This window comes from Lissotriton helveticus, chromosome 7 (genome assembly GCF_964261635.1).
Source record: "Lissotriton helveticus chromosome 7, aLisHel1.1, whole genome shotgun sequence".
NCBI lineage: Eukaryota > Metazoa > Chordata > Amphibia > Caudata > Salamandridae > Lissotriton > Lissotriton helveticus.
The window spans coordinates 302,255,223-302,281,178 of NC_136068.1; positions in this window are offsets into that span (position 1 = coordinate 302,255,223).

Consider the following 25,956-nt stretch of genomic DNA (forward strand, 5'->3'; position numbering starts at 1 on the left):
GTTCTAAAAGCGATTAAAGTCTAGTGCTTCTTCAACAATAATGAGTTGCTGGTCCCCTGGTTGTTTATGGCGACTTACTTGCACAACATGAGCTATTTATAGATCATGGGAAATGGTCTGAACTTAGGCAGAGCCACTCATGCCGTTCCAACGCAAGCACTGCCTTAACCACGCATAAGTTTTAACCACGCATATACATGGTTAAGGCTTATGCACGGTCTAGATGCCGAGATGGGCGGGCCCAGGAACAGGAAGAATCTGGAGAGGATGCAACGTGGTAAGTGGGGCTGGGTTTATGGGTTGGGGGTTGTTTTAAGGGCTCAGTGATAGGTGGTTGGGGTTGTTTTCAGGGCTGGCGGGTGGGGTTGACTTTAGGGCTGGAGGGGGGGGATTGCCTTTAGGGCTCATGGGGGGTTGGGGACGTTGTTGGGGCTTAGGGGGGTCAGGGTAGTTTTTAGGGCTGGGTGGCAAAGTACTTTTTAGGGCTGGGGGTGGTTGAGGTAGTTTTTAGGGCTCAGATGGGGAGCAGAGAAGTTTTTAGGGGTCGGATTAGTTTTTAGGGCTCAGGGTATTTTTTAGGGCTCAGTGGTAGTCAAGGTAGTTGATAGGGCTAATGGCAGGTGGCTTAGGATGGGATCTTTACCACACATCCCTATACCAGTCATGTGTTTACAACAAAATTGTGTGGTAGAGGCATGTATGGTAGAGGCATGCATTGTAATGGAATGCCTTGTTCAGACACATTCGTGGTTTAGGCAGCGTAGTAGAGGCATGAATAGCCGTAAATTATATTATCAAGCCACACAGATTTATTTGAATATTTGTGAAATGTGGCCCAGAACGAACAACATGGCCCTACCCTGTTGTAGTAATCGCGGCAAGAAGGAGGCAGGACTCCAAATAATTAAAGATGAGGGTTGAAGTTTATTCTCCGAAGAAGATCCCATCCACAGCCCAGCGTAGTCCAGTACACACTGTCTCTATTCATACTAATACATTTCAACCCCCCTTGATGACATATAAAGGTTCTGGATGACCACATTCCGGTAAACATCCTTTACAACGCAACTTTTACCACGCGGTGCCTTTACGACGCAACTTTTACAACGCAAACCATTACAACGCATTGCGCGGGCGCTCTAGGATAGGGAATAGGTTTAATGTACTATCCAACACCTTCCCTACTATCCACGGGGACTGGAGTTGGAATAGTAAATTAAACTATTCACTATCCAGCACCCAAAAGCACTATGCGTTGTAAAGGCATGCGTTGTAAAACTTGCGATGTAAAAGTATGCGTTGTAACGTCATACATACCCACATTCCATTACACAAATAGAGCTGGGCAATAGAGAGGAACCAGATACCATACTTGGCCACACAGTCCACCAGTAAATTAGTTTAGCCCATTTGTTGCACTTGTTTTTGAAGGAGCATTCGTCTTTTTCACAACCCCCATTCCTTCAGTGAAGCAAAACTGATGGCCATCAACACAACTCCAAAAACAACACCAGCCCACTCCCAACCAACTGCACTGATTAAAATCAGCTCTCATTATATGTAGCTCTTTTTTGGGGCTGAAATAAGTGAACAGCAAGGTTGTGCTAAAAATATGCATGCAGATAAAAAGTTTCCTTCAAGGGTGGGTGAAGTCAGCAGAAGTCACCGAGCAGGAGAAGCAGAAACACAAATATTTGTAGAGGAAGAAGGAAGCACCAGGCATCTATGCATCCCTGCAGTGACACAGCGAGCAGTTGACATTCATGGTTGTAGTCGCTGGTCCGCGGTCCCTTTGGCTCCAACTCACTTGATACCCATTGCAGCCTATGACAGCCTTAGATGGCATGGAAGTTTGGTATGATTGTTAGTGTGTTGGCAATTGCACTTACTTTGACATGTGTATATAAGTATTAGGGCAATTAGATGTATGGCATGACAATGGTGTTGTATGTACTTTAGAAATGTGGATTTTGGCGAGATGGTGATGTTACAGAGGCCAGGCAAATGTGTATGCTTGCAATACAATCCTTATTTTTAGATGGTACAAGTAGGTGTATTTTGGCATGACAATATTGCTTTATTTTCCTGGGTAATAGGGATTCTCGCTAGACAAAGCCTTATATATTGTATGATATTGAGTCTGGCATTACTATGCGCAGCAATATGAATTATTGGATGCCATCAGTGATTTAAATGCATCCCCAAAGTGGTATCTAGCACAGCACTGTTGTTTAACATACACAGGCGATTTAAATGCCCCCATGGCTTTTTACACTGGACCCGCGAGGAAACTGTCATCATGGCAGTTTGTGCAACCCAGCGCATATCACACATTTATGATGCCATAGCCTGTAATAAGTAACCTGGATCCTTAAATATTAGCCTGGTCACAATGAACAGGTAATTGGCGTAGTAAATTGCCTCCTGCCTTAAAGAGACATAATTGGCTGTTTCAGCATCAGGGCTGGCTTTAGGGCAGTGTGACTGGTGCGGCCGCACTGGGCGCTGACCTCAGAGGGCCTGCTGTGTTTAGCAATAATTTATGATTGGAGAGATGAGGGCCATTTTTGGCTGGTGGTAGTGAGAGTATCGGATGAGGAGGTCATGGGGTGGGGCGCCAAAAATTATTTTCGCATCCGCGCCACCAACGCTAAAGCCGCCCTTTTTTAGAATCAATGATCACATTGGACATACACCCACATGCATCATTGTTGGTAATTGCGATTCCTAAATTGTGCAAATTAAGGAATCGCAATTTAGAAATCGCAAATACCTATGCATTAACAATTTGCAAATATTTTTGCGATTTCTTAATTTTCCTTAATTGCGATTCACATTTTGCGAATCGCAATTAAGGAAAACCTTCCAATTGATTCCTAAGGGCCAAAAGGCCCATAGGAATCAATGGGAAGGCATTAACATTTTGCGATTTTCGTTTTGCGAATCGCAATTTGTTAATGCATTTCAAGGGTGCTGATGGGGGTCCAAAGGACCCCCCCCCCTGCACCCTTGAAATGTTTTTTTAAGTGCAAGTTTCACACACACATGTCCAAAGGACATGTGTGTGTGTAACATGACACTTTCAAAAATGCTTTTTTGAGCATTTTTGAAAGATTTCGCAAATTAACACGAGGGTCAACCTCGTGTTAATTTGCTCCTCCTATTTGCGAATTCACATTTTTTTAAAAATTCATGCATTGCATTTAAGGAATCGCAAAAATGCGATTCCTTAAATGCAATCGCATTTTTAGAAATCGCAAAAGATTGCGATTTCTAAAAAATTGTTTAATGCATCCCAAAAAGTGATTTTGGAATCGCAAACGGCCGAATTTTGCGATTCGCACCGTTTGCGACTCCAAAATCGCTTGATGCATGTGGGCAATAGATCTGAGCTGGTAACCATAGGCAGCACCCATAAACCTGGAATACTTAACATCATACTGAAGGCAATGCAGCATTTTTGAAGGTCTATTTGAAGCGCACAAACAGAACTGGGCATTATATACTGGCACATCATTTAAATATTATGCCTTATGACACTAGGTCAGATGTACAAAAGGAATTTGCGGTTTGAAATGCCTCAAATTTGCAAAATCTGTGCCTTTGAGACTGCAAAATGAGCTTTCGGTATGTAAAAAACCCCAATTACGATTTGGTGACATTACTGAATCTCAATTTTAGTTTGCGAGGACATACCGAATTCTTATTTCAAAGGGGAGAGTATAGAGCATCTCTTCCAAAAAAGAGATTTGCAATGGGATGTGTTGATGTTTTGTGATTGAAATCCGGTCTCTAAACATTAATATTTTACCTACAACATGTGGTAACTCATCCACACATTTTTTAATGGGTTAGCAAGGGCCCTTTCCCATTTATGAATGTCGGGTCACTTAAAAAAAAAAAAAAAAGTTTACTATATTTAAAAGCAATCACAGACTTGATGGTCCCTTTACCCATCAGGCACCATCCTTCTGATGGCAGAAAAAAATAGTGGGTCGCAGTTTGCGACCTACTTGATAAATATGCATGAGTCAAGTCAAATTGCAACCCACTACAATTCATTTTCTGACTGTCATATTAATACATTAGTCAGCACAACATTTCATTGGATTCGGTAAAAGTTATTGAATAAATCCTTTTTTTGCGAATACAACGTTTATTCATCTGACCCATTACTTTGTATCAGTGTTTTAGTCGGAGGAGCACAGTGCATCAAATCGGCACTGCATTTTCCGATGCAGAATTGTTTGCCTACCTTACCTGGAGTATTTCTATACTTATCACAGAGTTTCTCTATAGACAAATACATGTTTCTCCTTGGCCCTATAGTAGACTGTGTCAAAAGTTCCCATTCAGAACTCCATTTAAAGTGTTTGGTTTTTTAGCTGATATATTTGAAAGATTGTATTGTAATATCCAACGTTTTGAAATATTGTTCCCAAAAGTTATTTGTGGTGTGAACACCTTCCCCCAAATGTACTGGCGTAGGCCTGATTTGCTTGCTTTGGTTTGCCCACCTAGAAGATGCAATGTGGGGCAGGATCATCATGATTATTTCTAGTTAGGGTTAATTTTAGTCACAAGATTGACTCTGCATGTGTCTGGGTATTCAGCAGAATTGCTGTATTCTCAAGTTTAACAATGTGGGAAGCAAGAAGAGGGCATAAAGGGCTGCTCTTTTGAGTGGCCTTCTCTTGGCAAGAGTGGAACCAATATGTCTGCCACTCCTGAACAGTTAATTGAATGTGAGGGGATGTGCCTCCTTGAGGACGGTGCAAATATTTGGGGTCTTTTCATAAATGTACTGCATACACATATCTATATATGGTAATTTGCATAGAAACCACCTTCTCCTGGAAAAATTGCACGCAAAAAGAAGTTGACGTCTACAACCTTCTGTTTTACAGTGGTACTAGCCAGCGGTTTGCCTACGTGTCTCACATTTGTAGAGAAAATGTGAGTTGTTATACACTCTTGAAAAGTTAAGGTGAACAGTATTTTATGGCTGCATAGTGTGGATAGAGTTACCTGCAAGTCTGGGACTCCTGCACTATTAGACAGAGTGTAGGAAGTAAGCAGATTTATTGTAGGTGTTCTCTGTTGTGGCCTACAGTCTTACCAAGACACCAGTCAGGCTTCCGCAAATGTTGTAATATCGAGACGGCCACATTAAAACTCCTGGATGATATTCACTAATTATTAGATGAAGGGGAGTCATGTCATCCAGCATGCTTAGATTTCACTGCAACATTTTACTGCAGATCATCGTAGACTTTTGTCAGTTCTCAAACATTGCATGGATTTCCAAGGAGTGGTGGGGACAAATGTGATGTCAAAATTGTCCCAAATGTAAAGATTACCTCCCACACCATGGTTTTCTTAACCATATTTTGCAGTGTTTGACATGGCTTCATACTATCTACCTTGCTTTTCAATCTATACTTATAACTATTTATCTGTACCTGTTACGGTAAAGCTATCAATATGCATCAGTATGTGGAAGATACCCAGGTATACAACAAAACCTCCTTTACATACAAAATCATCACACTATGATCAGTTCTCATCAAGCTATAAGTCTGGATGGCACAAATAACTTTCTAAAGTTCAAGCCTATTCTCGCTGAATTTCATAAACAGTTTCTACCGTGATCTGACCAAAAAGCCAACAAGTGGACATCTTTTCCTTCACTAACCCCCCTTCGTGGTTGCTTTAGGATTCATGCTCAACGCTATCTTTTTAGTTGTACTGCACATTAATAAAGTCATCATAGTAACAAACTTCCACAATCATGCTCTAAGGAAAATAAGCCCCTATTTACTCCAGACCAACTGAAGGCCATTGCACCTTCTTTGTTTATAACACAAATAAACTTTGCCAATGAAGTCTTGGTGGATCTGCCTCATCCACCACTTAACCTTCTGGAAGTCATCTCAGATGCTATGGCTAGACACTTAGAAATCTTGAGAAAGTATGATCATATGACCCCATCCTCTTGATTTCAAATTGAGGCAAGATGCAAGTTCAAGTTGGATTGTCTCACATACCTAGTTCTGTGCTTTGAAGTACTTCCTACCTTTCGGACGTGCTTACAATTGTCAGTGTAAAAGAGGTTAGCCTACCAAGAATACACTTTTACTGGAAACTCCACGCTTCTGAACCTCTCATTCACAACACTATTCAGAGAGTACTAAGATCAAATCCCGCCTAATGTCCTTCTTCAGCCAACTAATAATACAACTTTCAGAGGAGTGGTTTTTAACCTGTGGTCAAGGACCCGGGGGTGGGGGGTGGGGGGTGGGGGGGGGCACAACACCTACTCAGGGGGTTAAATAATAATAATAGTTTAATTAAAGTGTATATATATATAAGAAGCAAAATTCAAAACTGAAACATTTTAAATGTGAAGGAATTTGAAATTGGCGGCTAAAAATTACGTTGGTGTCCGCAGATTGATTTGTGGGAGCAGTGCAAATGCATCAAACAGAGTATAGCATGGAAGATGGGTGGCCTCAGTTGAATTTAGAAAAGCAGTGAGCTTCCCATTAAAATGAAAAGTGTATTTTTTTAAATATTTGTTTGTGATTTAAATAAAATATTTAAACTTTTGTTTATTTGTTTTCTGAATGCTTGTCTCTTTATTTGTATTTATTGATTTGAGGTTCAAATCATTGAAATTACTTAAGCGAGTGTCTCTGGCTTCCAGAAATGACGTTGTCTGTGTCCACAGATTCAAATAATGATTCGGTGAGGGTGCCCTAATTCCAGTAATGGTTAAGTGGGGTCTAGAGGAGTGAAAGTTTACGAGCCACTGTTTAGAGAGAATGTTTCAAATAACTAATCTACAATATACAATAATTGCCCCACTCTTATACTTATGATGACTCTTTATATCCTGAAAAAATTAAAATGTTGCCCTCTAAACAAAGTTTCAATCTCGGGTAATTTCAGTTTCTTTTTATTGCTCTCAGAGTTTACTGTTGATATGTTATTGTTATGTTATTCTATTGTTGTAGCTGTACACTGCCCACATGCTCTCATCTAGCTAAATAAATAAAGGACAGGAAAATACTTAAATTGAACAACACAAGAAAGAGAACTACCCGTTTTTTACAGAGAACACATGCACAAGTTAAAAAGACAGCTAATAATTAAGTAATAGTCAATTAACATATTCAAAAGTCTGAAAAAGGTTCGTTGAAGCACAGGAATTGTGAGTGGGAGACTTAAAAGGTAACGGAGGAGAAGACATACTGCGCTACAATTCCCAATCATTTTCCAAGGAAAGCCTGGAATTGGGGACTTTAGAGGATTTATTTTTAGAAGAAGGACAACAGACAGAGGATGTCTTTATTAGTGGTGGCATGGCGTTCTAGATGGGGGTGACTAAAAATGAGAAAACTGGGGAGAGCACCTCACAAGATTTAAATTTTGTAGCTTCTATCCTTAGAATTGAAGTGGTTCTTAGAGACTTAGCTCATCTATAACGTTTTTGTTTGTTTCCTAAATAGATAGCCTGGATACGTGGATACATTGCTCTGATAAGCAGTCCATTGTAATTCTTATTCTGACCTCTGGGGGAACTAGTTATAATCTGTTAATAATAATTACACAAATTACTTACTCATTTAAAGTCCCCAGGTGGAATGAGACACTAAGGGGCCGATTACAATGTTAGTCGGAAAGTCTCCAACCGTTAGTCGGAAGCTGTCCGAATGCCAGATTATGGTATCGGTGGTTGGAATGTAAACCGACTCTGGTCCGACCGGCTCTTGGAGGCTTCCAGCTGGTCGAAACCACACCGTAATCCCCTATGGATGGCGTTTCCACCATCGGAATTATGATGTCAGTTTCCCACAGCCTTTCCTTGATGGCCATTCCAACACAGAAAGGCAGTCAGAAAGTAACTTTGGGTCCCTAGCAGGGTCCCCTTGCCTCCGCGGTCTATGGTTGGTGTTCGAGAGGGTACCCAAGGTACCCCCCTGTAAAACACAGCACTGTGTGGCAGGCAGGTCAGGGTGTCCTTGCTATAGCGTTTTCTCTGTGTAGGGGTGGGACGAGTGTTCCTATTTTGAAAATCTCAATAAAGGACCATACAGACAGAAGAAACTTGGGGGAAGTTGGATTTTTTTAAAGTCAAGATTGGGTCAGCAAGATGAAGGTGGGTTTTACAAAGGTCAGCATGGGTATATCTTGAATGTAGCATCTGAGCTTCACTTGGTCGAGGGAGTTAATGAGGTTTTCTTTAGATACTGGTTAGAAGTTTGTGCATTTGTTGTGTTTTTTGTGGGACATCAAAGGGATAATTGAGTGTATTGTTTGCAAATGAAATAGTGTTTTTTTGTCACAAAATACTGAAACTTTTTACAGGAATTACGCATGTTATGCAGAATGCATTTTGCCATTTCTCTGATTTAAATATTGTACACCTGGCTACCCCCCAACCTTCAAAACGAAAATAATTTCAGCCATAAGCAGTAACGGCCACAGCGCTCCTCAGTTTTTAGCCCGGCTTAGTCATGATGTTAATTCTATCTGCAGAGATATTTACCTACTTGCATTTTTCTTTGGTATCAGTCAGACAGAGGTTGGGTATAGGTGATATGTGTTCATTGACCACTTGGATAGTTTTGTTGGTTCTTGTTTCCGTATCAGTGATTTAATTATGTTGGTAGTTCACTTTAGTGTTAAGTTCTGCTGTCTGGTGACTGAATCTGTTACATATTTTTTTGTTTTGCTAAATCTGAGGCCTTCCAAGTTTTCTGATATTACTTTGCATTAAAACAAGGATTCCTTTTATTGGTGCATCCATTTTTGAATACATTAAAGCGGAGTTGTCATAAGATCTTTGATCATTTCATTATAGTTCTGGACTACTTTGTTGGTGTCTTAGTAAAGCTATATATTGTCCGAAAAAGACTGTGTAGAGAAATGGAATCACACTCAAGTCATATTTTAAGTGATCTCTTCACTGTTATACTGACTTTTGTGGGTACAGTAATGAGGACATTGTGGATGTCTGAGTAGAAGTCAACCCAGAAAGCTATTAGAGAACATTCAGACATAATCCCCCAAACAGATTAAAAGATGCAATTGAGCCAAGAATTTAAAGTAAACTAACATTTCAGAGACGGGTCTTAAAGAGAATCACAAGAAAGAGACTCTCTGGCTAAATGTACGTAGAAAAAAAGAACACAGCTGGATTAGCATTTCGCTTTTAGATAACTGACTCACAACTTGCAGGCACTCAGACAGTAATGTGATTAAAGAATAAAAGTGGTACAGGATAGAATAACATGAGAATGCAATAATTAGGGTTACATTGTAGACTACTAAGAGGGAAAGGGGACTAGAATGTACATTTGGTAATAGGCACAACAAAATGAATTATATTATTTTAATATAAGGCTATTAATCGTTTTATAATTGGTGCTTCTTGTTAGATTAAATAGCTACCCAGTTGGGCATATTATTTTCACCCAACAGTAGTTGGTTTTTAATTACCATGTTTTCGTTTAAACTAAAGAATGAATATGACCAGGTCCAAGGCATCATAGCTGCAGATTTGAAATATTACTGAGGAGGACACTTTTCCACCCTCAGACTCGCACTCAGAGTGCTCAGCTTTGTCAGCGGAGCTGTTGTAGTGACTCCGTGCTGGCAGGCAGTAAAGTGACTGGACAGCTGGCGTGTGTTAACCTCTTCCATGCTCATGACGGCTCCCGGCCGTCATGAGTCACGGTGGGCGTGTGCTGATGACAGTCGGGAGCCGTCATGACCACGCTCGCGATCGGAATGTTCAGCACTGCGGCAGAATTCGCGCCGCAGTGATGAGGTTAAGCAGACGGTAGTAGTGTATGGCCAGTGTGCAAGTAGAAGAACCCAATGTAGAGAGATTATGAAACCTAAGGGAGTCCTGGCATTTTTTGTCCAAAATATCCTATGCTCTCTGAGATTGGTGAAGAAAAGGAAAAGATCTCAAGTGGCATCCTAGGTGAGATGATCCAAGGATCCAAACTCACAGAGCAAGGCTGGGCAGGGCTTTGATGACTAGGTGGATGCCATGCAAGGAGAAGGCAGTGGTGTACTGCAATAGACACACAACAGTCAAAAGAAGCATGGACAAATTGGACGAAACTAGCATGTAGGAGAGGTGTCAGAGAGTGGGCCAGGGTGATGTAAGTGATATTTATTCTTTCAGGTAGGCCTGCTGAGGAGGACCTGGCTTGGCAGTTTGGGCTGGACAGTTCCCTTGAGGAGCAGGGTCAAAACTGATTTGCATATGGCTGTGTGCAAACTGAGGTGGCATTGTGAGCAAAAGATCAATGGTTTGGAGTGCTACCCTTAGATATTGTCAGTGTTTAGACTTATTGCAAGCAGCCTCCCATCATCACCTTTTGTGTGTTTCATGTACCACCCTAAGTCAATCAATCAGTCAGGGGGTTTAAATCGTGCTACTCACCTGTGAGGGTATCAAGGCCTCAGGGGTGGCGGGGGCAGGGGGCAGCTCCGGTCAGTCGAAGAGCCAGATCCTGAGGATCCTCCTGAAGGTGTGCAGAGTAGGGGAGTGTCTGATGTTGACTGGGAGCTCATTTGGGCTGGACTGTTCCCATGAGGAGCAGGGTCAAGACCGATTTGAATATGGCTGGGTTCAAAACAAGTAGGCATGGTGAGCAAAAGAACGATGGGTTGGGGTGCTACCCCGAGCTATTGCCAGTGGTTAGACTGAATATAAGCTGCCACCCATCACCTTTTGTGTGTTTTAATCCTTCTGTGGTCCCAGTTCTGAAATCTAGAGCCTGGGCCTGGAAATTGTAATGAGGTGTACCACGGATTCCACAAACATTCGCAGCCACACTGCTTGAGGATGAGAGTTGTATTGTACACCGTGTCGAACAAGCCGGCCTGCGAGGCACGGCTCTCGGATGGGTCAAGTCCTTCCTGAATGACCGATCCCAGGCTGTCAAGCTTGAGAACTTTATGGCGCCCAAACTCTCCACCACCTGCGGCGTTCCGCAGGGCTCATCATTGTCCCCCCTCCTGTTCAATCTGTACCTCAAACAGTTGTTGTACAAACAGGAAGGTTACAATATACAACTATGCAGATGACCTGCAGCTTATTTTCCCACTAAACTCCACAGACTCCGTTGAGGAATTTCAGGCCACTATGTTGCACATCCAAGGGTGGATGGAGACGAACCATCTAAAACTCAACCCCGGAAAGACCGAGCTGGTACTCCCGGGTAAAAGTGCAACTAGCTGGGGCATTTATTTTTGGCCGCCCTCTATGGGATCCCCCCCGTCCCCCTCCCCATCGGTAAAAAGTCTCGGAATCACCCTTAACGCCGATCTCTCATTAAAAAGTCAGGTGGGAACTGTGATCTCTTCATGCTTCTTCCAGCTACGGAAGATTAAGAAAATTGCTCATCTGCTCACGCACTCCGCCCTCATCCAGGTGGTAATTGCCTTGGTCCTCTCCCGCTTAGATTTTTCTAACTCCATTTACCTAGGCATCCCCTTGGCTCTTTCCAATCGCTTGCAGATCGTGCAAAACCAAGCGGCCAGACTAATATTTAAATGCAATGGCAGGAGCTCGGCGAAACCACTGCTGGCCACTCTTCATTGGCTACCTATAACCCAACGGGTAACTTTCAAAGTAGGCTGCCTGGCCTTCAAGGCTCTTCATGGAAAAAGCCCCAAGTTTATAAACCACCTCCTAAACAAACATGAACCGACCCGCAATCTCCGCTCTGCACACCTATCCCTCCTCACCCTGCCCCTCTTTAAAAAGAAACGCCTCGGCGGGTGCCGATTTGCTTGTTTGGCCCCAAAGATTTGGAACTCGCTTCCCTTATCTCTCCGGAGCTGCACTAATCTAATGGAATTCAGGGGTGCACTGAAAACCTGGTTGTTCAGACAAGCACACGGTTAGGATACTATTTACCATCTGGTTCTCTTCTCTAGCGCCATGAAACCTCTGGGTGCCCGTGCGCTTTACAAATCATGAATAACATAACATAACATAACATAACATTGTTGTGTGCCTTGGAATGCCCAACCCCTCCACCACTTCACCTCTTGTTGGGTCCTCCTACCTCTGAAAGATATGTTGGTTGTTAACCGGTGTACCAAACCCTAAGGATTCTCATCACTGCTCCTGTATTGGTAGCTATTACTTGTGGTGCATCTTCAGGCTTTTGACTGTTGTTAAGGGCCATGAAAAGCTGTGTGTAACGTCTATCTCACTACTGCAGAGTGTGGCTGTGGAGGGGTATAGCCAAGAAACCTTCAGCGGCTGATTAGTGTGGTGGGAGTAAAGAAGTGGCTGACAAATTTCTCCCACTAATGGAGCTCATGCTGCTACTTCATGGATGCTACAGAGGATTCTGAGTCATTTCAACTATACTGAAATGTCAAGGTGCGATGTCAATTTATGAAGATTTATAGAAAAGAAGCAGGAATACCACACGTTACATAGTGTGCCCATTCTTCCACCTAGTTCAGCATTAAATGACCCAGCTTTTATTGCGAGTATTACAATTTTGAATGGTCTTTGTGAAATGAAGGCTTTTTATTAAAATCTGGTTCTTTGATGCATTTCATCCCATACTAACTGTCCCAGTGTTATTTCATTTTTACCATGTTGATTTCACTTGCTGTTTCCTGATACCAAACAGAATTGTGGCCCAGTGAAGCAGTTTTCTGCATGCACCAAAGATTTCCTTCAAATATGGACAATGACCTGGTATTTGTACCACGTTCTGCCTTGCAACCTAACTTGGGATGTGTGCTATAATCTCTAGGGTGAGGCGGGAGACAGCAGGATACCTGCACCATAGGCATTAATTAAGGGTTACCACCAGAAGCAGCTGCGCCTTGGCATCATGACACCAGCAGTGGCTACTCCTTTGCTAGAGCATCATCCCACTGATCAAAAGGAAAAATGAAATGATAATAACATATCGTTATTATCATTTTATTTTTCCTATGGCATTCAGTGGCTGAGCTTCCCTGAGCATAGGGAGGAGTGGTTTGCACTCCCTAAGTGCTCATGACTGTTTGGCTGGCCCTTTTGGGCCGGCCAAACAGTCATGCACACTTTACATGTGCTCAACCAGGCTGCATTACGCATCCAGATGAGGAACATCCACAAACTCCCGGTCCCTATCTGAGCGATAAAACAGGGTGCTCACACCAATCACAATGCTGCATTACAGTGTTGGGGTTGGCTATGGGGAGCCTATGTGCCCGGGTGCTTCCTGCTGCCAGCCGGGACTGGAGAAAGGATGACCGAAGAGGATGGCGGAGAGGTAAGTTCTTTTTTTTCTTTTTTACATTCCCTTCACCCCCTGTCGCCCCAACAATCCTGTCTGGTAGCAGCCACTACTGGACACAAGCCTTTGACACCACAACTGTCAGAGGTCATGAAGGCAGCAACACAAACAGAACATAAATGTTAAACATAAGGCAATATTTCATTTCTGCAGTTGCGACTCCACACCACGTCCCCCAGCAGCAAATAAAAATGTTCTAAAAGTGGGACTATCAGTCAGTCCCTTGATGTCTTCAGGGGTCAGATGGTGCATTATATCACTGCCGCTGGTCGTAGCATTCTGGTGAAAAAAAATCAATGGCAGATCCCATGCTAGAAGAACATGGCCATCTAGGTCTATTTATTGCTTGGTTAGCAACCCTTCCCATGTGCCACAAAATTTTCCTGAGAGTGATGCTATCCTCGTGACTGTAGTGTCTTGGAAGTTAGAAATAACGGTACCCTTTTGGTTCCTGATGTACTCCATAGAACAGTGACATAGGTGCACAGGTGTGGGTAATAGAATTCATGATATGGAATTTTCAGTACATGGTTACACATTGATGAACAAAGATATGTTATACCAAGCTCCTTGTGGGGCGTGATCATTTACAAGTACCCGGCTGGGGTAGGATGCTACCACTTGTGATGAGATAAGGGATTATGTAAACCCTGTGCCCCGAAGAATCGAGAGTGCTCTCCTGGAGAGCTCACAGTGGTCAAGCACCTGCTTCTGCATATCATGTGTGCCTCAGTTGAGGTAAAAAGTGACAGTTGGCATATGTGGAATAAAAGTGACATTCTAGCCAGTGCCAGGCCTGTGAAGAAGGCCTTACGGAAATTATGTTTGTCGTCGGCTAGAATTTTGCTGATAAAATCGAGACAAGAGGTACTGCACCACAAAGTGATACAGAGCCATCATTCATACAGTACAACAATGCTAAAGGCAGCTACAATCAGGTACAGCAAAGCGCTAGAGGCTGTGCTAGCTGAGTGCAAGGAAACTCTAAAAGTAGAGACATTATTGACATAAAGAAACACTAAATGCTGTGACAACCAGGTACGGAAAGAGCAATGAGTGGTGACAGCCAGGTGCAAGAGAACATGGAGTGCAGAAGCAGGCAAACTCAGAGCAACATAAGAGGTAGCGATAAACCTGAAATAGAGAATACAATCACGCTTACCAGAACCTCAGTGAAGAGAGTCATCCAACCATGTTGGTCCAACTGAAAGGTTATGAGCTGCAGTCGGAATCGTGAAATCTTTCAATGGCTGCTGAATGAAGCACAAAATTTGGAGTCACTGCCTTCTTGAAACCACTGTCACCCTTTGATGATGGCAAAAAGCTAAATATGAGCGACAGATGGACTACCTGGGTTGAAACCTTCGATGATTTCATTGATGGGCTAGAAGAGGCAAATGACAAAAAGATAATTAGATATTTAAAGAATCTAGCAGGAAAAGGAGTAAAAGAAGTGACAAAGAAAGTAAAACAAGGTGATGAAGTGACATACCATCAAATCAAAGAAGTGTTAAACTCCAAGCTCAATCCAATGCCAAATGTCGAGTATGAAAGGTACATTTTCAGTCAGGAAAGGCAGAGAGCTGGTGAAACAATGGATGAGTTTGTAGAAAGACGTAATTCGCTAATAAAGCATTGCAAGTTCAATGAGTTTAATGATGAAGAGGCTATGGGTCTCATAGTAGTAGATGATTATCTCTCAGATTCCTTCAGACAATGAATCCATAAAGAGACAATTAGCTTGGAGCGAGTACTCATGGCTGTCACAACGGAGGAGAGAGCTGACAGACAAGCAGCTAACATGTAGGCGGAATGGCCCGAAATGAATCAGTGCTGAGTGTGAAAAGCAAATCAAAGTGCAAGGTAGAAGACCATAAAGTAATATCTCCAAAGAAAAATTAGTTGTTTTCAATGTAGATTCTCCTTTCCACATGAGGGTAGATGTTCTGCCATTGCACAAGTATGCTAAGGCTGAAGGAAATTTTATAACAGTCTATAAAGCGAGGGAAAGATCAAGTGCATCAAGTCGAGAAAACAAAATGGAGGCAAGATCAAGTGTGTCAAAATGGATGGCATAAATTTCCAAAGCGACGTTCTACACATACACACAAGGCGAAGTGGCAACATCAGCTGAGGCAAGTAGAAACTAAACAATGTTGATTGTCATCTATTTGTTTGTCTAAATGTTTGTCACCATCATTGTCGAGCGATAGTGCGGAAGATGGGTGTGCAATGTCATTGTTGACTGCCAGACAATGTGCACATTTGGACACTGTCCCAAGATCACACTGAAAGTAAATCCGTGCTCCATAACTTTTATCATAGACAGTGGTGCATCGATCAACATTTTGCTGGCCGAGAAGTTGAATGAACTGTCTCCTGGACCCCATTTACTCGGCTGAAAACCGAAGTGTATGCGTGGGCTGCTTTGACACGACTGCAAAGTCAAGGTTCCTTCATAGCCACTGTGAAGGATAAACATACAAAAAGTGCAACTTCACATAAATGAGGACATTCTTCCTGTTGCTCAACGACAACAGGAAGAATGCATTCCATTTGCAAGAGGCTGTTGAGAAAGAATTGCATTCCATTTGCAAGAGGCTGTTGAGAAAGAATTTGATGCCTTATTAAAGCATGACATCATTAAGCGAGCCACTGGTCCAACACCCTGGGTTTCACCCAAAGTGGTAGTGCTGAAAAAGGCTAGTGGAGGAATTGTGCGCATCTGCATTGATATGCACCAAGCAAACACGGCAATTGAAAGAGAACAGCATCCAGCTCCACACATTGCTGACATGATTACACAGCTGAATGGAACTAAAGTCATTTCCTGCCTTGATTTGAAAAAAGGCTATCACCAGCTTGAAATAGAAGAGAATTGCACATACATTACTACGTTTTTGACATATGTTGGGTTGTTTCAAATGTAAAAGGATACATTTCAGAGTGTCATCAACTGCCAAACTTTTTCAGGATGTAATTTGTCGCATAATACAGCCAGTCACAAATGCTTTCGATTACATTGATGACATTCTAGTTTTTGGGGCCACACGAAAGGAACACAATAAAGCTCTAGCACAAGTGTGTTGTATACTTGCTGATGCAGGTCTCACATTAAATATTGCAAAATGTGAGTTTCATCAAATCAAACTCAAGTTCTTTGCCCATTTATTTTGCTGATGGGGCAATAATTCCAGACCCGAACAAAGGACAAGCCTTTTCATCCACTTTTCCCCCACAAGATGAAACTAGGCTGAGATTCTTTCTTGGTATGGCAAATTACTGTTCAAAGTATATCCAAGACTTTGCCACTAGAAGTGCCCCATTTACAGACTTAATGAAATTAAATGTCCCTTTCAAATGGTCGAATGAATGTGAACAAAGTTTGAAGAAAATCAAGCATGCAATTGAGAATTAAACTGAAATAGCATACTTTGATCCAAAATTGCGGATGAAGTTTGTTGTTGATGCAAGCCCTGTGGGGATAGGTGCCAACCTTGCCCAGCACACTGGACATCCAAATGCCCCAAGACACATTATGGCTTATGCTAGCTGACCTTTGCCAACTACAGAACATGCTTATTTACAAGTGATCGTCAGGGGAAATTGGGAACACAAGTTGGATGCTCTTTTTGTTTAAGCTTCCCCCCTGAGGGTTGTGGTCAATAAAGGGCACATGGTGAGTTTTCACTACCCTGGAAAGTTGATTACTCAAGATTCTTTGCATTTCAAGCACCTGCTTCAACCTTCGCAACTCCAGAGGTCAGGGGTGAGCCTTCTCCACATGAGAGTCCAGCGAGTCCAATGACTATACTGATGTTTCTGTCACCAATTCCAATCATGGACCCTTCGTTGGTATCTCCACAGCTTCACCCGACCAGATCTGGACAATTGCTTCGAATGAAGAGTTGTAATGCAAATATGTATTATTGGTACTTTCTATTTAACTTAGGGGGAGATGTAGTGGCTTGCGAGTTAGAGATGAAGGACCCTCTAAGTTCCTGATGGACTCCGTAGAGCAGCCACTTAAGAGGATGGGTGTGGGTAATAGAATTCATGATATGGAATGTTCAATTCACGGTTACATGCTGATGGATAAAGATGTGTAATACCAAGATCTGTATGTGGCGTGATAATTTACAAGTACACGGGCTGGGGTATGAAGCTACAATGGCTTGTGCTTCTCCCTGTCAATTTCGTACATGCGCGGCGTAATATTGGCATTTGTGGTGGCTTTAGTGTTTTTTTTTAGGGCATTCCATTTTGTTTGGGAAACCTCACATTTTCAAGCAGCAAAGTACACACACATGCACACCCCCATGGCTCTAAATGTATACAGCCATATTGTGTTTGCCTTTAAGAAAATGTGCTACTCTTTTAGGCATGATTTCATCATTGTTAGGGTCATTTTCCGTATGATCCATCTAACAAACAGAAACCGAGCTCTGATTCACTGAAAGTGAACAGAAATGCAAAGATGCGAGCAGGGATCATGTAGACCTGTCACAGCTGTGCTGAGTATACAGTAGTTTGCTGGAGGACTTTCCCCTACTGCTGGATAGTTACGGTGTTATGTATTTTTTCCTTTAGGACTTCTCTTCCTCTGCTGTGCATTTATAGCTCAAGACAGTGGAAACACATGATTCTGCATCCACAGCATTTTCTGTGTAATTATAGATTTGCAGCGCTTGTCAGATAATCCACCATCTGCTGAATAATTTGCAGATTAAAGAAAAGCATTTTGTTTACAGCATGGGGGACCTAAATGTACTATGAATGGTGTTGCTCAGAGTGCAATACAGCGCCCAATCCTTTGAAAAAATACCTGTTCACTTCTCTCCTGCTCATTCCAATACTCAAGCATTAAAGCGGTGATAATATTGGCCAGTTAATTTTAATATCCCCAACTGATGAAGTGGGGAAGGTTTTATGCTTACAGCAGGTAACAAAAGTTCAACATACTTCGTTGCACTTCAAAAGGGGTGGAAATAATGCTTCCTTTTTGTCATGAAAATGTTTTGTTTTCCTTATTATGCAAATGTATGATTGGATCTCATGATTCCCATTGCAGCAGTTATTTCAAGATGGACATTTTGCTCCTATTGTAAGGTCGGATGATTTGCATCTTAGTTAGGCTTGGTCTTAACTCACAAAGTTTCACTCTGAGGGATTCCACGTAGTTACAAAAAAAACTATATTCTGCGGAATTCTGTGTACAGGTGGAAATAGGCACGTTGCACTACTCGTGCTGTGAGTTAGCACTTGAGCTCATTCTAAGCTCAGAAAGCCGCACAAACTGCACCATGTGGAGTGCCAGAGGGCGCAACTCGTCATGTTGCTTTCACTGCCACTCTAGTACATTTTCTACTTGAGTGCCAGCTTTCTGACCACGAAGGGTTGCAACCGCCCTCAAATGCCTGTGTTGGAGAAATCTTGCCAAGGGCCCATATAGCGACCGAAAATCATGCTAGGGAATGCCAAATCTCGCTCACACTTGCCAATTTACCGTTTTCAAGCGGCAGTTGGCAGAATATGGCTGGAACTCCGCATTACAAGCAAAGCACATAGTGCCCAAAATTCCACCAATTTTGCTGGCGGTGTTGACTATATCACCCACTCCTATTTTGAATTCATATTTCTGAGACACTTACATATTATATATATATATTTGGTAGCCCCTGTTTATTCGCGGTCTTGTGGCAACTGGTTGCTGTGGCACGAGGGGACTCGGGGCAGCGGCTGTGGACTTCGCCTGTTCAGAGGTTCCCCACACCACCCTTCTGCATGCCCGCACCGACCTATTGTCAAAACCCACTACCCTACGCCACCTACCCAGCCTGCCGCCACAGTGCATGTTGGGATTTGAAGTTCGCTTACCTTCATGAACATCTTCAGGTGTGCCGACAGCATAAAGGGGAGGGGCATTTTGTGCGAGCCATCACTGGAGCAGGAAGGAGCACATTGGTGCAGGACTCGTAACAGCACTGGGCGCTGAGGAAGGCCTAAATGGCCGAAATGCATTCGCCGTCGCTGTGGACAATTGAATAAAGCATGCTGTGATCCCTGATACCCCCTCTGGCCTCTGGTTTCTTCTTGGGGAAATGTGTCGGATTATTTACTACGCCGGCCAGAGGCGTATACGGATGGCCCTGCAGCATTAAGCGTCACGGATTAAACTGGCAATCGGCTGCTCGCAGCTTTGTGTTTATTGAGGTATCGAATAATCCGTTGACCACCAGGAACCACGAGCCGGGATGAGCGGACCGAGCTATTTCAGCTCAACGGGGCGGGATGCCTCTATTTGGTAGCCCCTGTTTATTCGCGGTCTTGTGGCAACTGGTTGCTGTGGCACGAGGGGACTCGGGGCAGCGGCTGTGGACTTCGCCTGTTCAGAGGTTCCCCACACCACCCTTCTGCATGCCCGCACCGACCTATTGTCAAAACCCACTACCCTACGCCACCTACCCAGCCTGCCGCCACAGTGCATGTTGGGATTTGAAGTTCGCTTACCTTCATGAACATCTTCAGGTGTGCCGACAGCATAAAGGGGAGGGGCATTTTGTGCGAGCCATCACTGGAGCAGGAAGGAGCACATTGGTGCAGGACTCGTAACAGCACTGGGCGCTGAGGAAGGCCTAAATGGCCGAAATGCATTCGCCGTCGCTGTGGACAATTGAATAAAGCATGCTGTGATCCCTGATACCCCCTCTGGCCTCTGGTTTCTTCTTGGGGAAATGTGTCGAATATATATATATATATATATATATATATACACACACAACCGGCGTATTCTCCCCTTCAATCGCGGAAAAGAACAACACAGGAGCCGTGGCCTCTATTCTTGGTGCAGGTTTATTTCAGACACAACGTCCTACGCGTTTCGGAGTGATTCTACTCCTTCATCACGGGCAAACTTTGTGCGTTTCAATATGGATAATAAAGTAAACTAATATGTCACGTGATAAAAAACATAAACAAAATACTTCGCCTTCAAACATCTTACGTTTGATGTTTTACGTGTATAATTGTCATTTAAAGTATTAACATAGCGATAGCCAGAGCAGTATATATAATACATTTGTTTTTGAGTTATTCGTGGCTCGTGACCCAAATGACAGTAAACTTGCGCTCACACCAATATGCATTTGTCAGTAATGTCAATTGAACTTCTTATCCATTAATTAATTATGAGTTGCCATAGAGTTTAGTTGTAAAATAAAATTCAACCAAATATTTTCAAAAAACTCGGCAACTATAAGACTCGAACCTCCGGTCTCAAAAGACAGCGTACATGTGAGGTCTCTTAGTCACTTGAGCTGTACAAATTGAACGTGCTTGATGCGTGAAATATTGAAAATCATCATATTCACTGTGTTTAGTTTTAAAAAAACATTGGTCATAATAAGACAATACTGTTTAACACAAAGTACTGCCCCAGTGGGCCATTTCCGCTTGTGTGAGTACAAAATATTTAATTCCAAACAAGAATAAAGATCATCCAAACGAAATTAAAGTTGGGTCAGCCATAATTTTGCCCCAGTGGGCTACTGCATTCTTGGTTATCAGCATGGTCCATCATAAATCAGTCTTGTGTATACATCTGTAACACCTAAGATAATAATAAAGGCAGAGTCCTATTAAAATCTTCATAACCAAATAAGCGCATTATGAAGAGAACACACAAAATTCTAAAAACATCAATCAGAAGGTTATTAGCAGCAAAAGTTCTTAACAATTTTGTTTGAATTTTAATGTAAATGCACTGACATTTCCTCGTCCATATTCAGCCCATGGGGCACCTTGGTGTTGAATCTGATAATAAATTTGGACTCCAATTTCCTGAGTTCTAGTAGTCTGTTCCTACCTCTTTTATTTGGGGGGACACAATCAATGACTGCAAATTTAACAAAATTAGCATTGCTTTTATGATGCTCGTAAAAATGGCGAGCTACAGGGTAAGTTTTGTCATTTTTACCAATCGCTCTCAGATGTTCTAACACCCGCTTTTTACCTTTGTGGATGGTGCTCCCAATATAGTATTTTGAACATGGGCATTTCAAAGTATAAATGGCATATTCAGTATTGCAGTTTAAGTGTTTTCGTATGACCCATGGAGCTTCATTGCTGTTGAATTTTAACGATTTAATGCTGCTGCTGAATTTGCAGGCTTTGCATTAATTACACGTAAAAAAGCCTTTAACAGTATTAGCTTTTCTGGGGTTTGGGATCATTTTACTGCATAATTGGTCACGTAGTGACCTCGGTTTCCGAAAAGTTAAGGATGGGTGGTCTCCTATACAGTCTCTCAGATCATTGTCAGTCTTTAAAACCTCCCAAAATTTATTGAGGCTTTTTTTCACTTCCCACGCATGTGTGTTATAGGTAGTGATGAATCTTATTGTTTCTTTTGGTTTGATCTGAGATTCATCAGTCTTGGGGAATAACAGTTCCTGACGCTTGAGAGCCTCTACTCTAGTGATGGCCTCTTTTACACTTTTGGGGCTGTAGCCCCCTGTCAAGAATCTTTCCCTCATAGTTTCTTTCTCCTTCTCAAATTTATCAGCTGTACTGCAGTTTCTGCGTGCTCGTAACAGTTCCCCAAATGGTATGCTGTGTATTAAGTTACGCGGATGGCAGCTGCCTGCATGAAGTAGGCTGTTGCCAGCCGTGGCTTTTCTGAACAGCGAGCTCACAATAGTATTGTTTTCTACCTCTAGTTTGAGGTCTAGAAATTCCATGGTGTCTTTACTGATCTGATGTGTGAATTGGAGATTCATTTGGTTGTTATTTAATGCTTCCACAAATTCAATTGCTTGTGTATCAGTGCCACTCCACACACAAAAGATGTCATCTATATAGCGTAACCAGAAGGCGGCGTGGTCTTTGAATAGCCCGATCTTCTGGACTACCTGCTCCTCCCACCAGCCCAGGTAGATACCTTCGAAGCTGGGGGCGAAGCAGGTCCCCATCGCCGTCCCCTGGATTTGCCTGTAAATGTTGTTATCATAAAGGAAAAAATTATTGCTCAAGCATAGCTCAATCATCTTGAGTAACATCTCGGTGTGTTGAAGGAAACATAACGGTCTGTTCTTGAAAAACTGTCTGCAGGCTTCTAAACCTAGAGTTTGCGGAATACTAGTGTACAGACTACAAACATCTAGGCCCAGCATAAGGTAATTGGAAGACCACTCAATGTCACTGATCTGTCGTAAAAAATCACTAGTGTCTAGGACAAATGATGGGAGAGATTGTACTAAGGGCTGTAGAAAATAATCTACATATTTAGAGGTGTTTTCTAGGGCACTCCCACAGGAGGAAACAATCGGCCTCCCTGGTGGTCTTTGGGCATTTTTGTGTAATTTGGGAAGCAAATATAAAACAGGCAATTTCGGATATTTACAAGCCAAATAAGAAAATTCATCATTACTAAATATACATTCATCTATCCATTTTGTAATTTGGTTAGATACTGCCAGCATTGCTTGATCATACAATGTTCTAGTTGTTTGACAGTATCTATTAGTATCTGATAACTGTGAATGCCCTTCTTGTTTGTACATGTCAAGTAGCCAGATAACAACATTGCCCCCTTTGTCACTTTGTTTAATGACAAATTCACGATTTGATTCTAAATCATTCAAAGCTTTACGGTGGTTTTCATTCAAATTACTTCTAGTAAACATTTTGTGTGATTTAAGTCTTTTTAGTTCATTGATCATTCCCTTTTCAAAACAATTAATTGCTTCACAATTTACTTGGGGTAGGAATACTGATTTAGGTTTGAATGGAGTTACAGCCATCAAATCTAAAGTCAAATCACTACTAGCTGCGTTCAAGACGGGGTCGTCAACCTTCCCCTCAACTCCTGCCAATTCGTGTACAACATGTAAAGTCTCAACGTCCCCTATTTGTAGATCTACAAGATCACTAGCACGTTCGCTAGTTTGTTTACTAGGTTTGTTTGTAAACCACTTCTGAGTCTCAATTTCCGTATATAATGGAACAGGTCAATTCTTGTTTCCAGTCTCCTTCGGGCATAATCAAAACTGCTTGGGGGGCAATATGTTAAGCCCAACGATAACGTTGATATTTCTTTCGGGCTTAAATGGACATTTGTCAGGTTGATTATTGACAATGCGTCACTTGCCTGCTTCTTTACCGGCGTTTCCACTTCTTTAGGACCTTCTTTTTGGGTGCCTGATTCTGTGCGCATCTTGATTTTGCGGCATTGCCTGCGCCTCCTGCGTTTGATGTTCCGCCTTTGTCTTGGTTCGGGTTTGCGATGTGCGACCTTAGAGTCTGCCTGCAGTCGTGTCTCAGGCAGTCCACTTCCTGAGCCAGTGATCGTTTGGTAAACCCCAACCTCCCACTCGCAGCTATTTGTTCATTTTCAGAGTACTCCCTGGTACAGAACTCAGATCTGACTGTGAAGTGGATGATGGGGCTGGCTCCTTCGCGCCTGTATATATACACGTGTTTTATTCAATAGTTATCCAATTGCTTCTGCTATATTCAGTGCCACAGAATGTATTTATTCAAACACCCAACAACCTATCCAGACACCTACATATATAATAAACACACACACCACCCCACACACTCACAGACACACACATATAGGGGCCGATTCAGATTCGGTAAACTAATCCGTCCGGCAAATCGAATCCGTAGCCCTTTCCATCCGAATCGTACAATTCCATCCGAATCCCGTAGTACGATTCGTATGAAAATTATACAACCAAATTTTTGCAAACCGTACGAAAAGCAAGGGAAAATCCGTATGATACGGACCCTCAAAGTGAACCGTACGAATCGTAAACATGCTGTACGACTCGACAAGTACGATCCGGACCGGGGAATGAGAACGCGATTCGAACGGAAAACGTCGCGTATGAGCAATTCGTACGGAGAGCCACACAATCACATACGCACCATACCCCTGCAATCATGGGGTGTACGCACCGTACCCCTATGCACCGTACCCTTACGCACCATACCCCTATGCACAGTACTGCTACGCACCGTACCTCTATGCACCGTACTCCTACGTACCGTACCCCTATGCACCGTATCCCTATGCACCGTACCCCTATGCACCATACCCCTACGCACCATACCCCTACGCACCATAGCCCTACGCACCGTACCGTCAATGATGGGGTGTACACACCGTACCCGTGGTGGGGGGGTCCGTTTCGTATGCGGTTCGAGTCAAAATCTGCTTTTAAGGATGTTTTGAGCTCCTGTCGAAAAAGAGTCGTACGGAGTGTTGACAAGATGAATCGTACTTGCTAGGTCGGAAAATGCTGCTTCGATCCGTCGCGCACTGTGTGTTCCTAATGCGATTTGTATGGATTTTTAAGTTGTATGGTCTTTCGTACGATTTGTACGGAGATCTGCTTTGGGTCGGAATCATACTTCATCGTACGTATGGGGACGTTTAAGGGTACGATTCGTATGGGAAATATGCTCCATATGGCTATTTGTAAGGGATTTTACTGAATCGGAATTGGCCCCGTAATATACATGTTAAAATAAGGGTAAAACATGTTTTAAAATATTAGATTTTAAAATGTTAAAAATACAAATTATAAAACATATATATTTATAATAAAAAAGTGAGGGGTAGAAAATGATGCAACATTCATTAATAAAGGGCCTGATTTAGATCATGATGGACGGGTTAGTCCTTCACAATGGTGACAGATATCCCATCGGCTAAAATATAAATCCCATTGTATCCTATGGAATTTTATATTTCGTCGGACGAGATATCTGTCAACCTTGTGATGGTGTAACCCATCCACCAAGATCTAAATAAGACCCAACATTTTTATTTTAAATCATTATTAAAACTCATATTACTCAAAAATGTTGGTAAATAATAATAAAAATATTACTTTACAATAATAATACTGTAAAATGAATGAAAGAATATCTGAAAATTACAAAATATCAACATTTTAAATAAAAATCATAATCAGAATTTAAAAATTGTTTAAAAACCTACCAGAGTAAATAAAAATAAATGTATCTTCAACAGAAAGGAAAACATATTTTAAATTCTAAATACAAAGTCATAAACATAACAAACATTTGAATTGATATGAAATAAACAATTACGGTAAACTCCCTTAAAAAAGAAAGAAAACCAAATGTATAAAGAAAACAATATTAACTTTCCAAATCCATCCAAAAGATTTTTTAAATGTTGCATTTGGAGGAATAAACTTTTCCACACTCACTTCGTCCTAAAATACAATGGGGAAAGTGTTCCACTTTAGAAGCATAACATTTACTATTCCCACTTCTAACACACAAATGTGATGGGACGAATGCTCCCAATAACTGTAACCCCTGGCAATCATTCAGGGTAGCATTTCAATCCAGTATGCCACCACAGTTTGGACCAGGCCAAATGCAAAACATTCTTGGCCCTTATGCAATGGTAGCAGTCCAGTTTGAAGTTCCAGACCAGATCCTCACTGAACCAGAATACAAACAAGCCAGGACTCGTTTCACTCTGATTGAGGCCCATCAGTCAGGTGGAAATTGGTTCCAGTGGCACAGTGAGCGCAGGAGAAACATGACAAAATGTGTATTTGTAAAGCACACGTTCAAC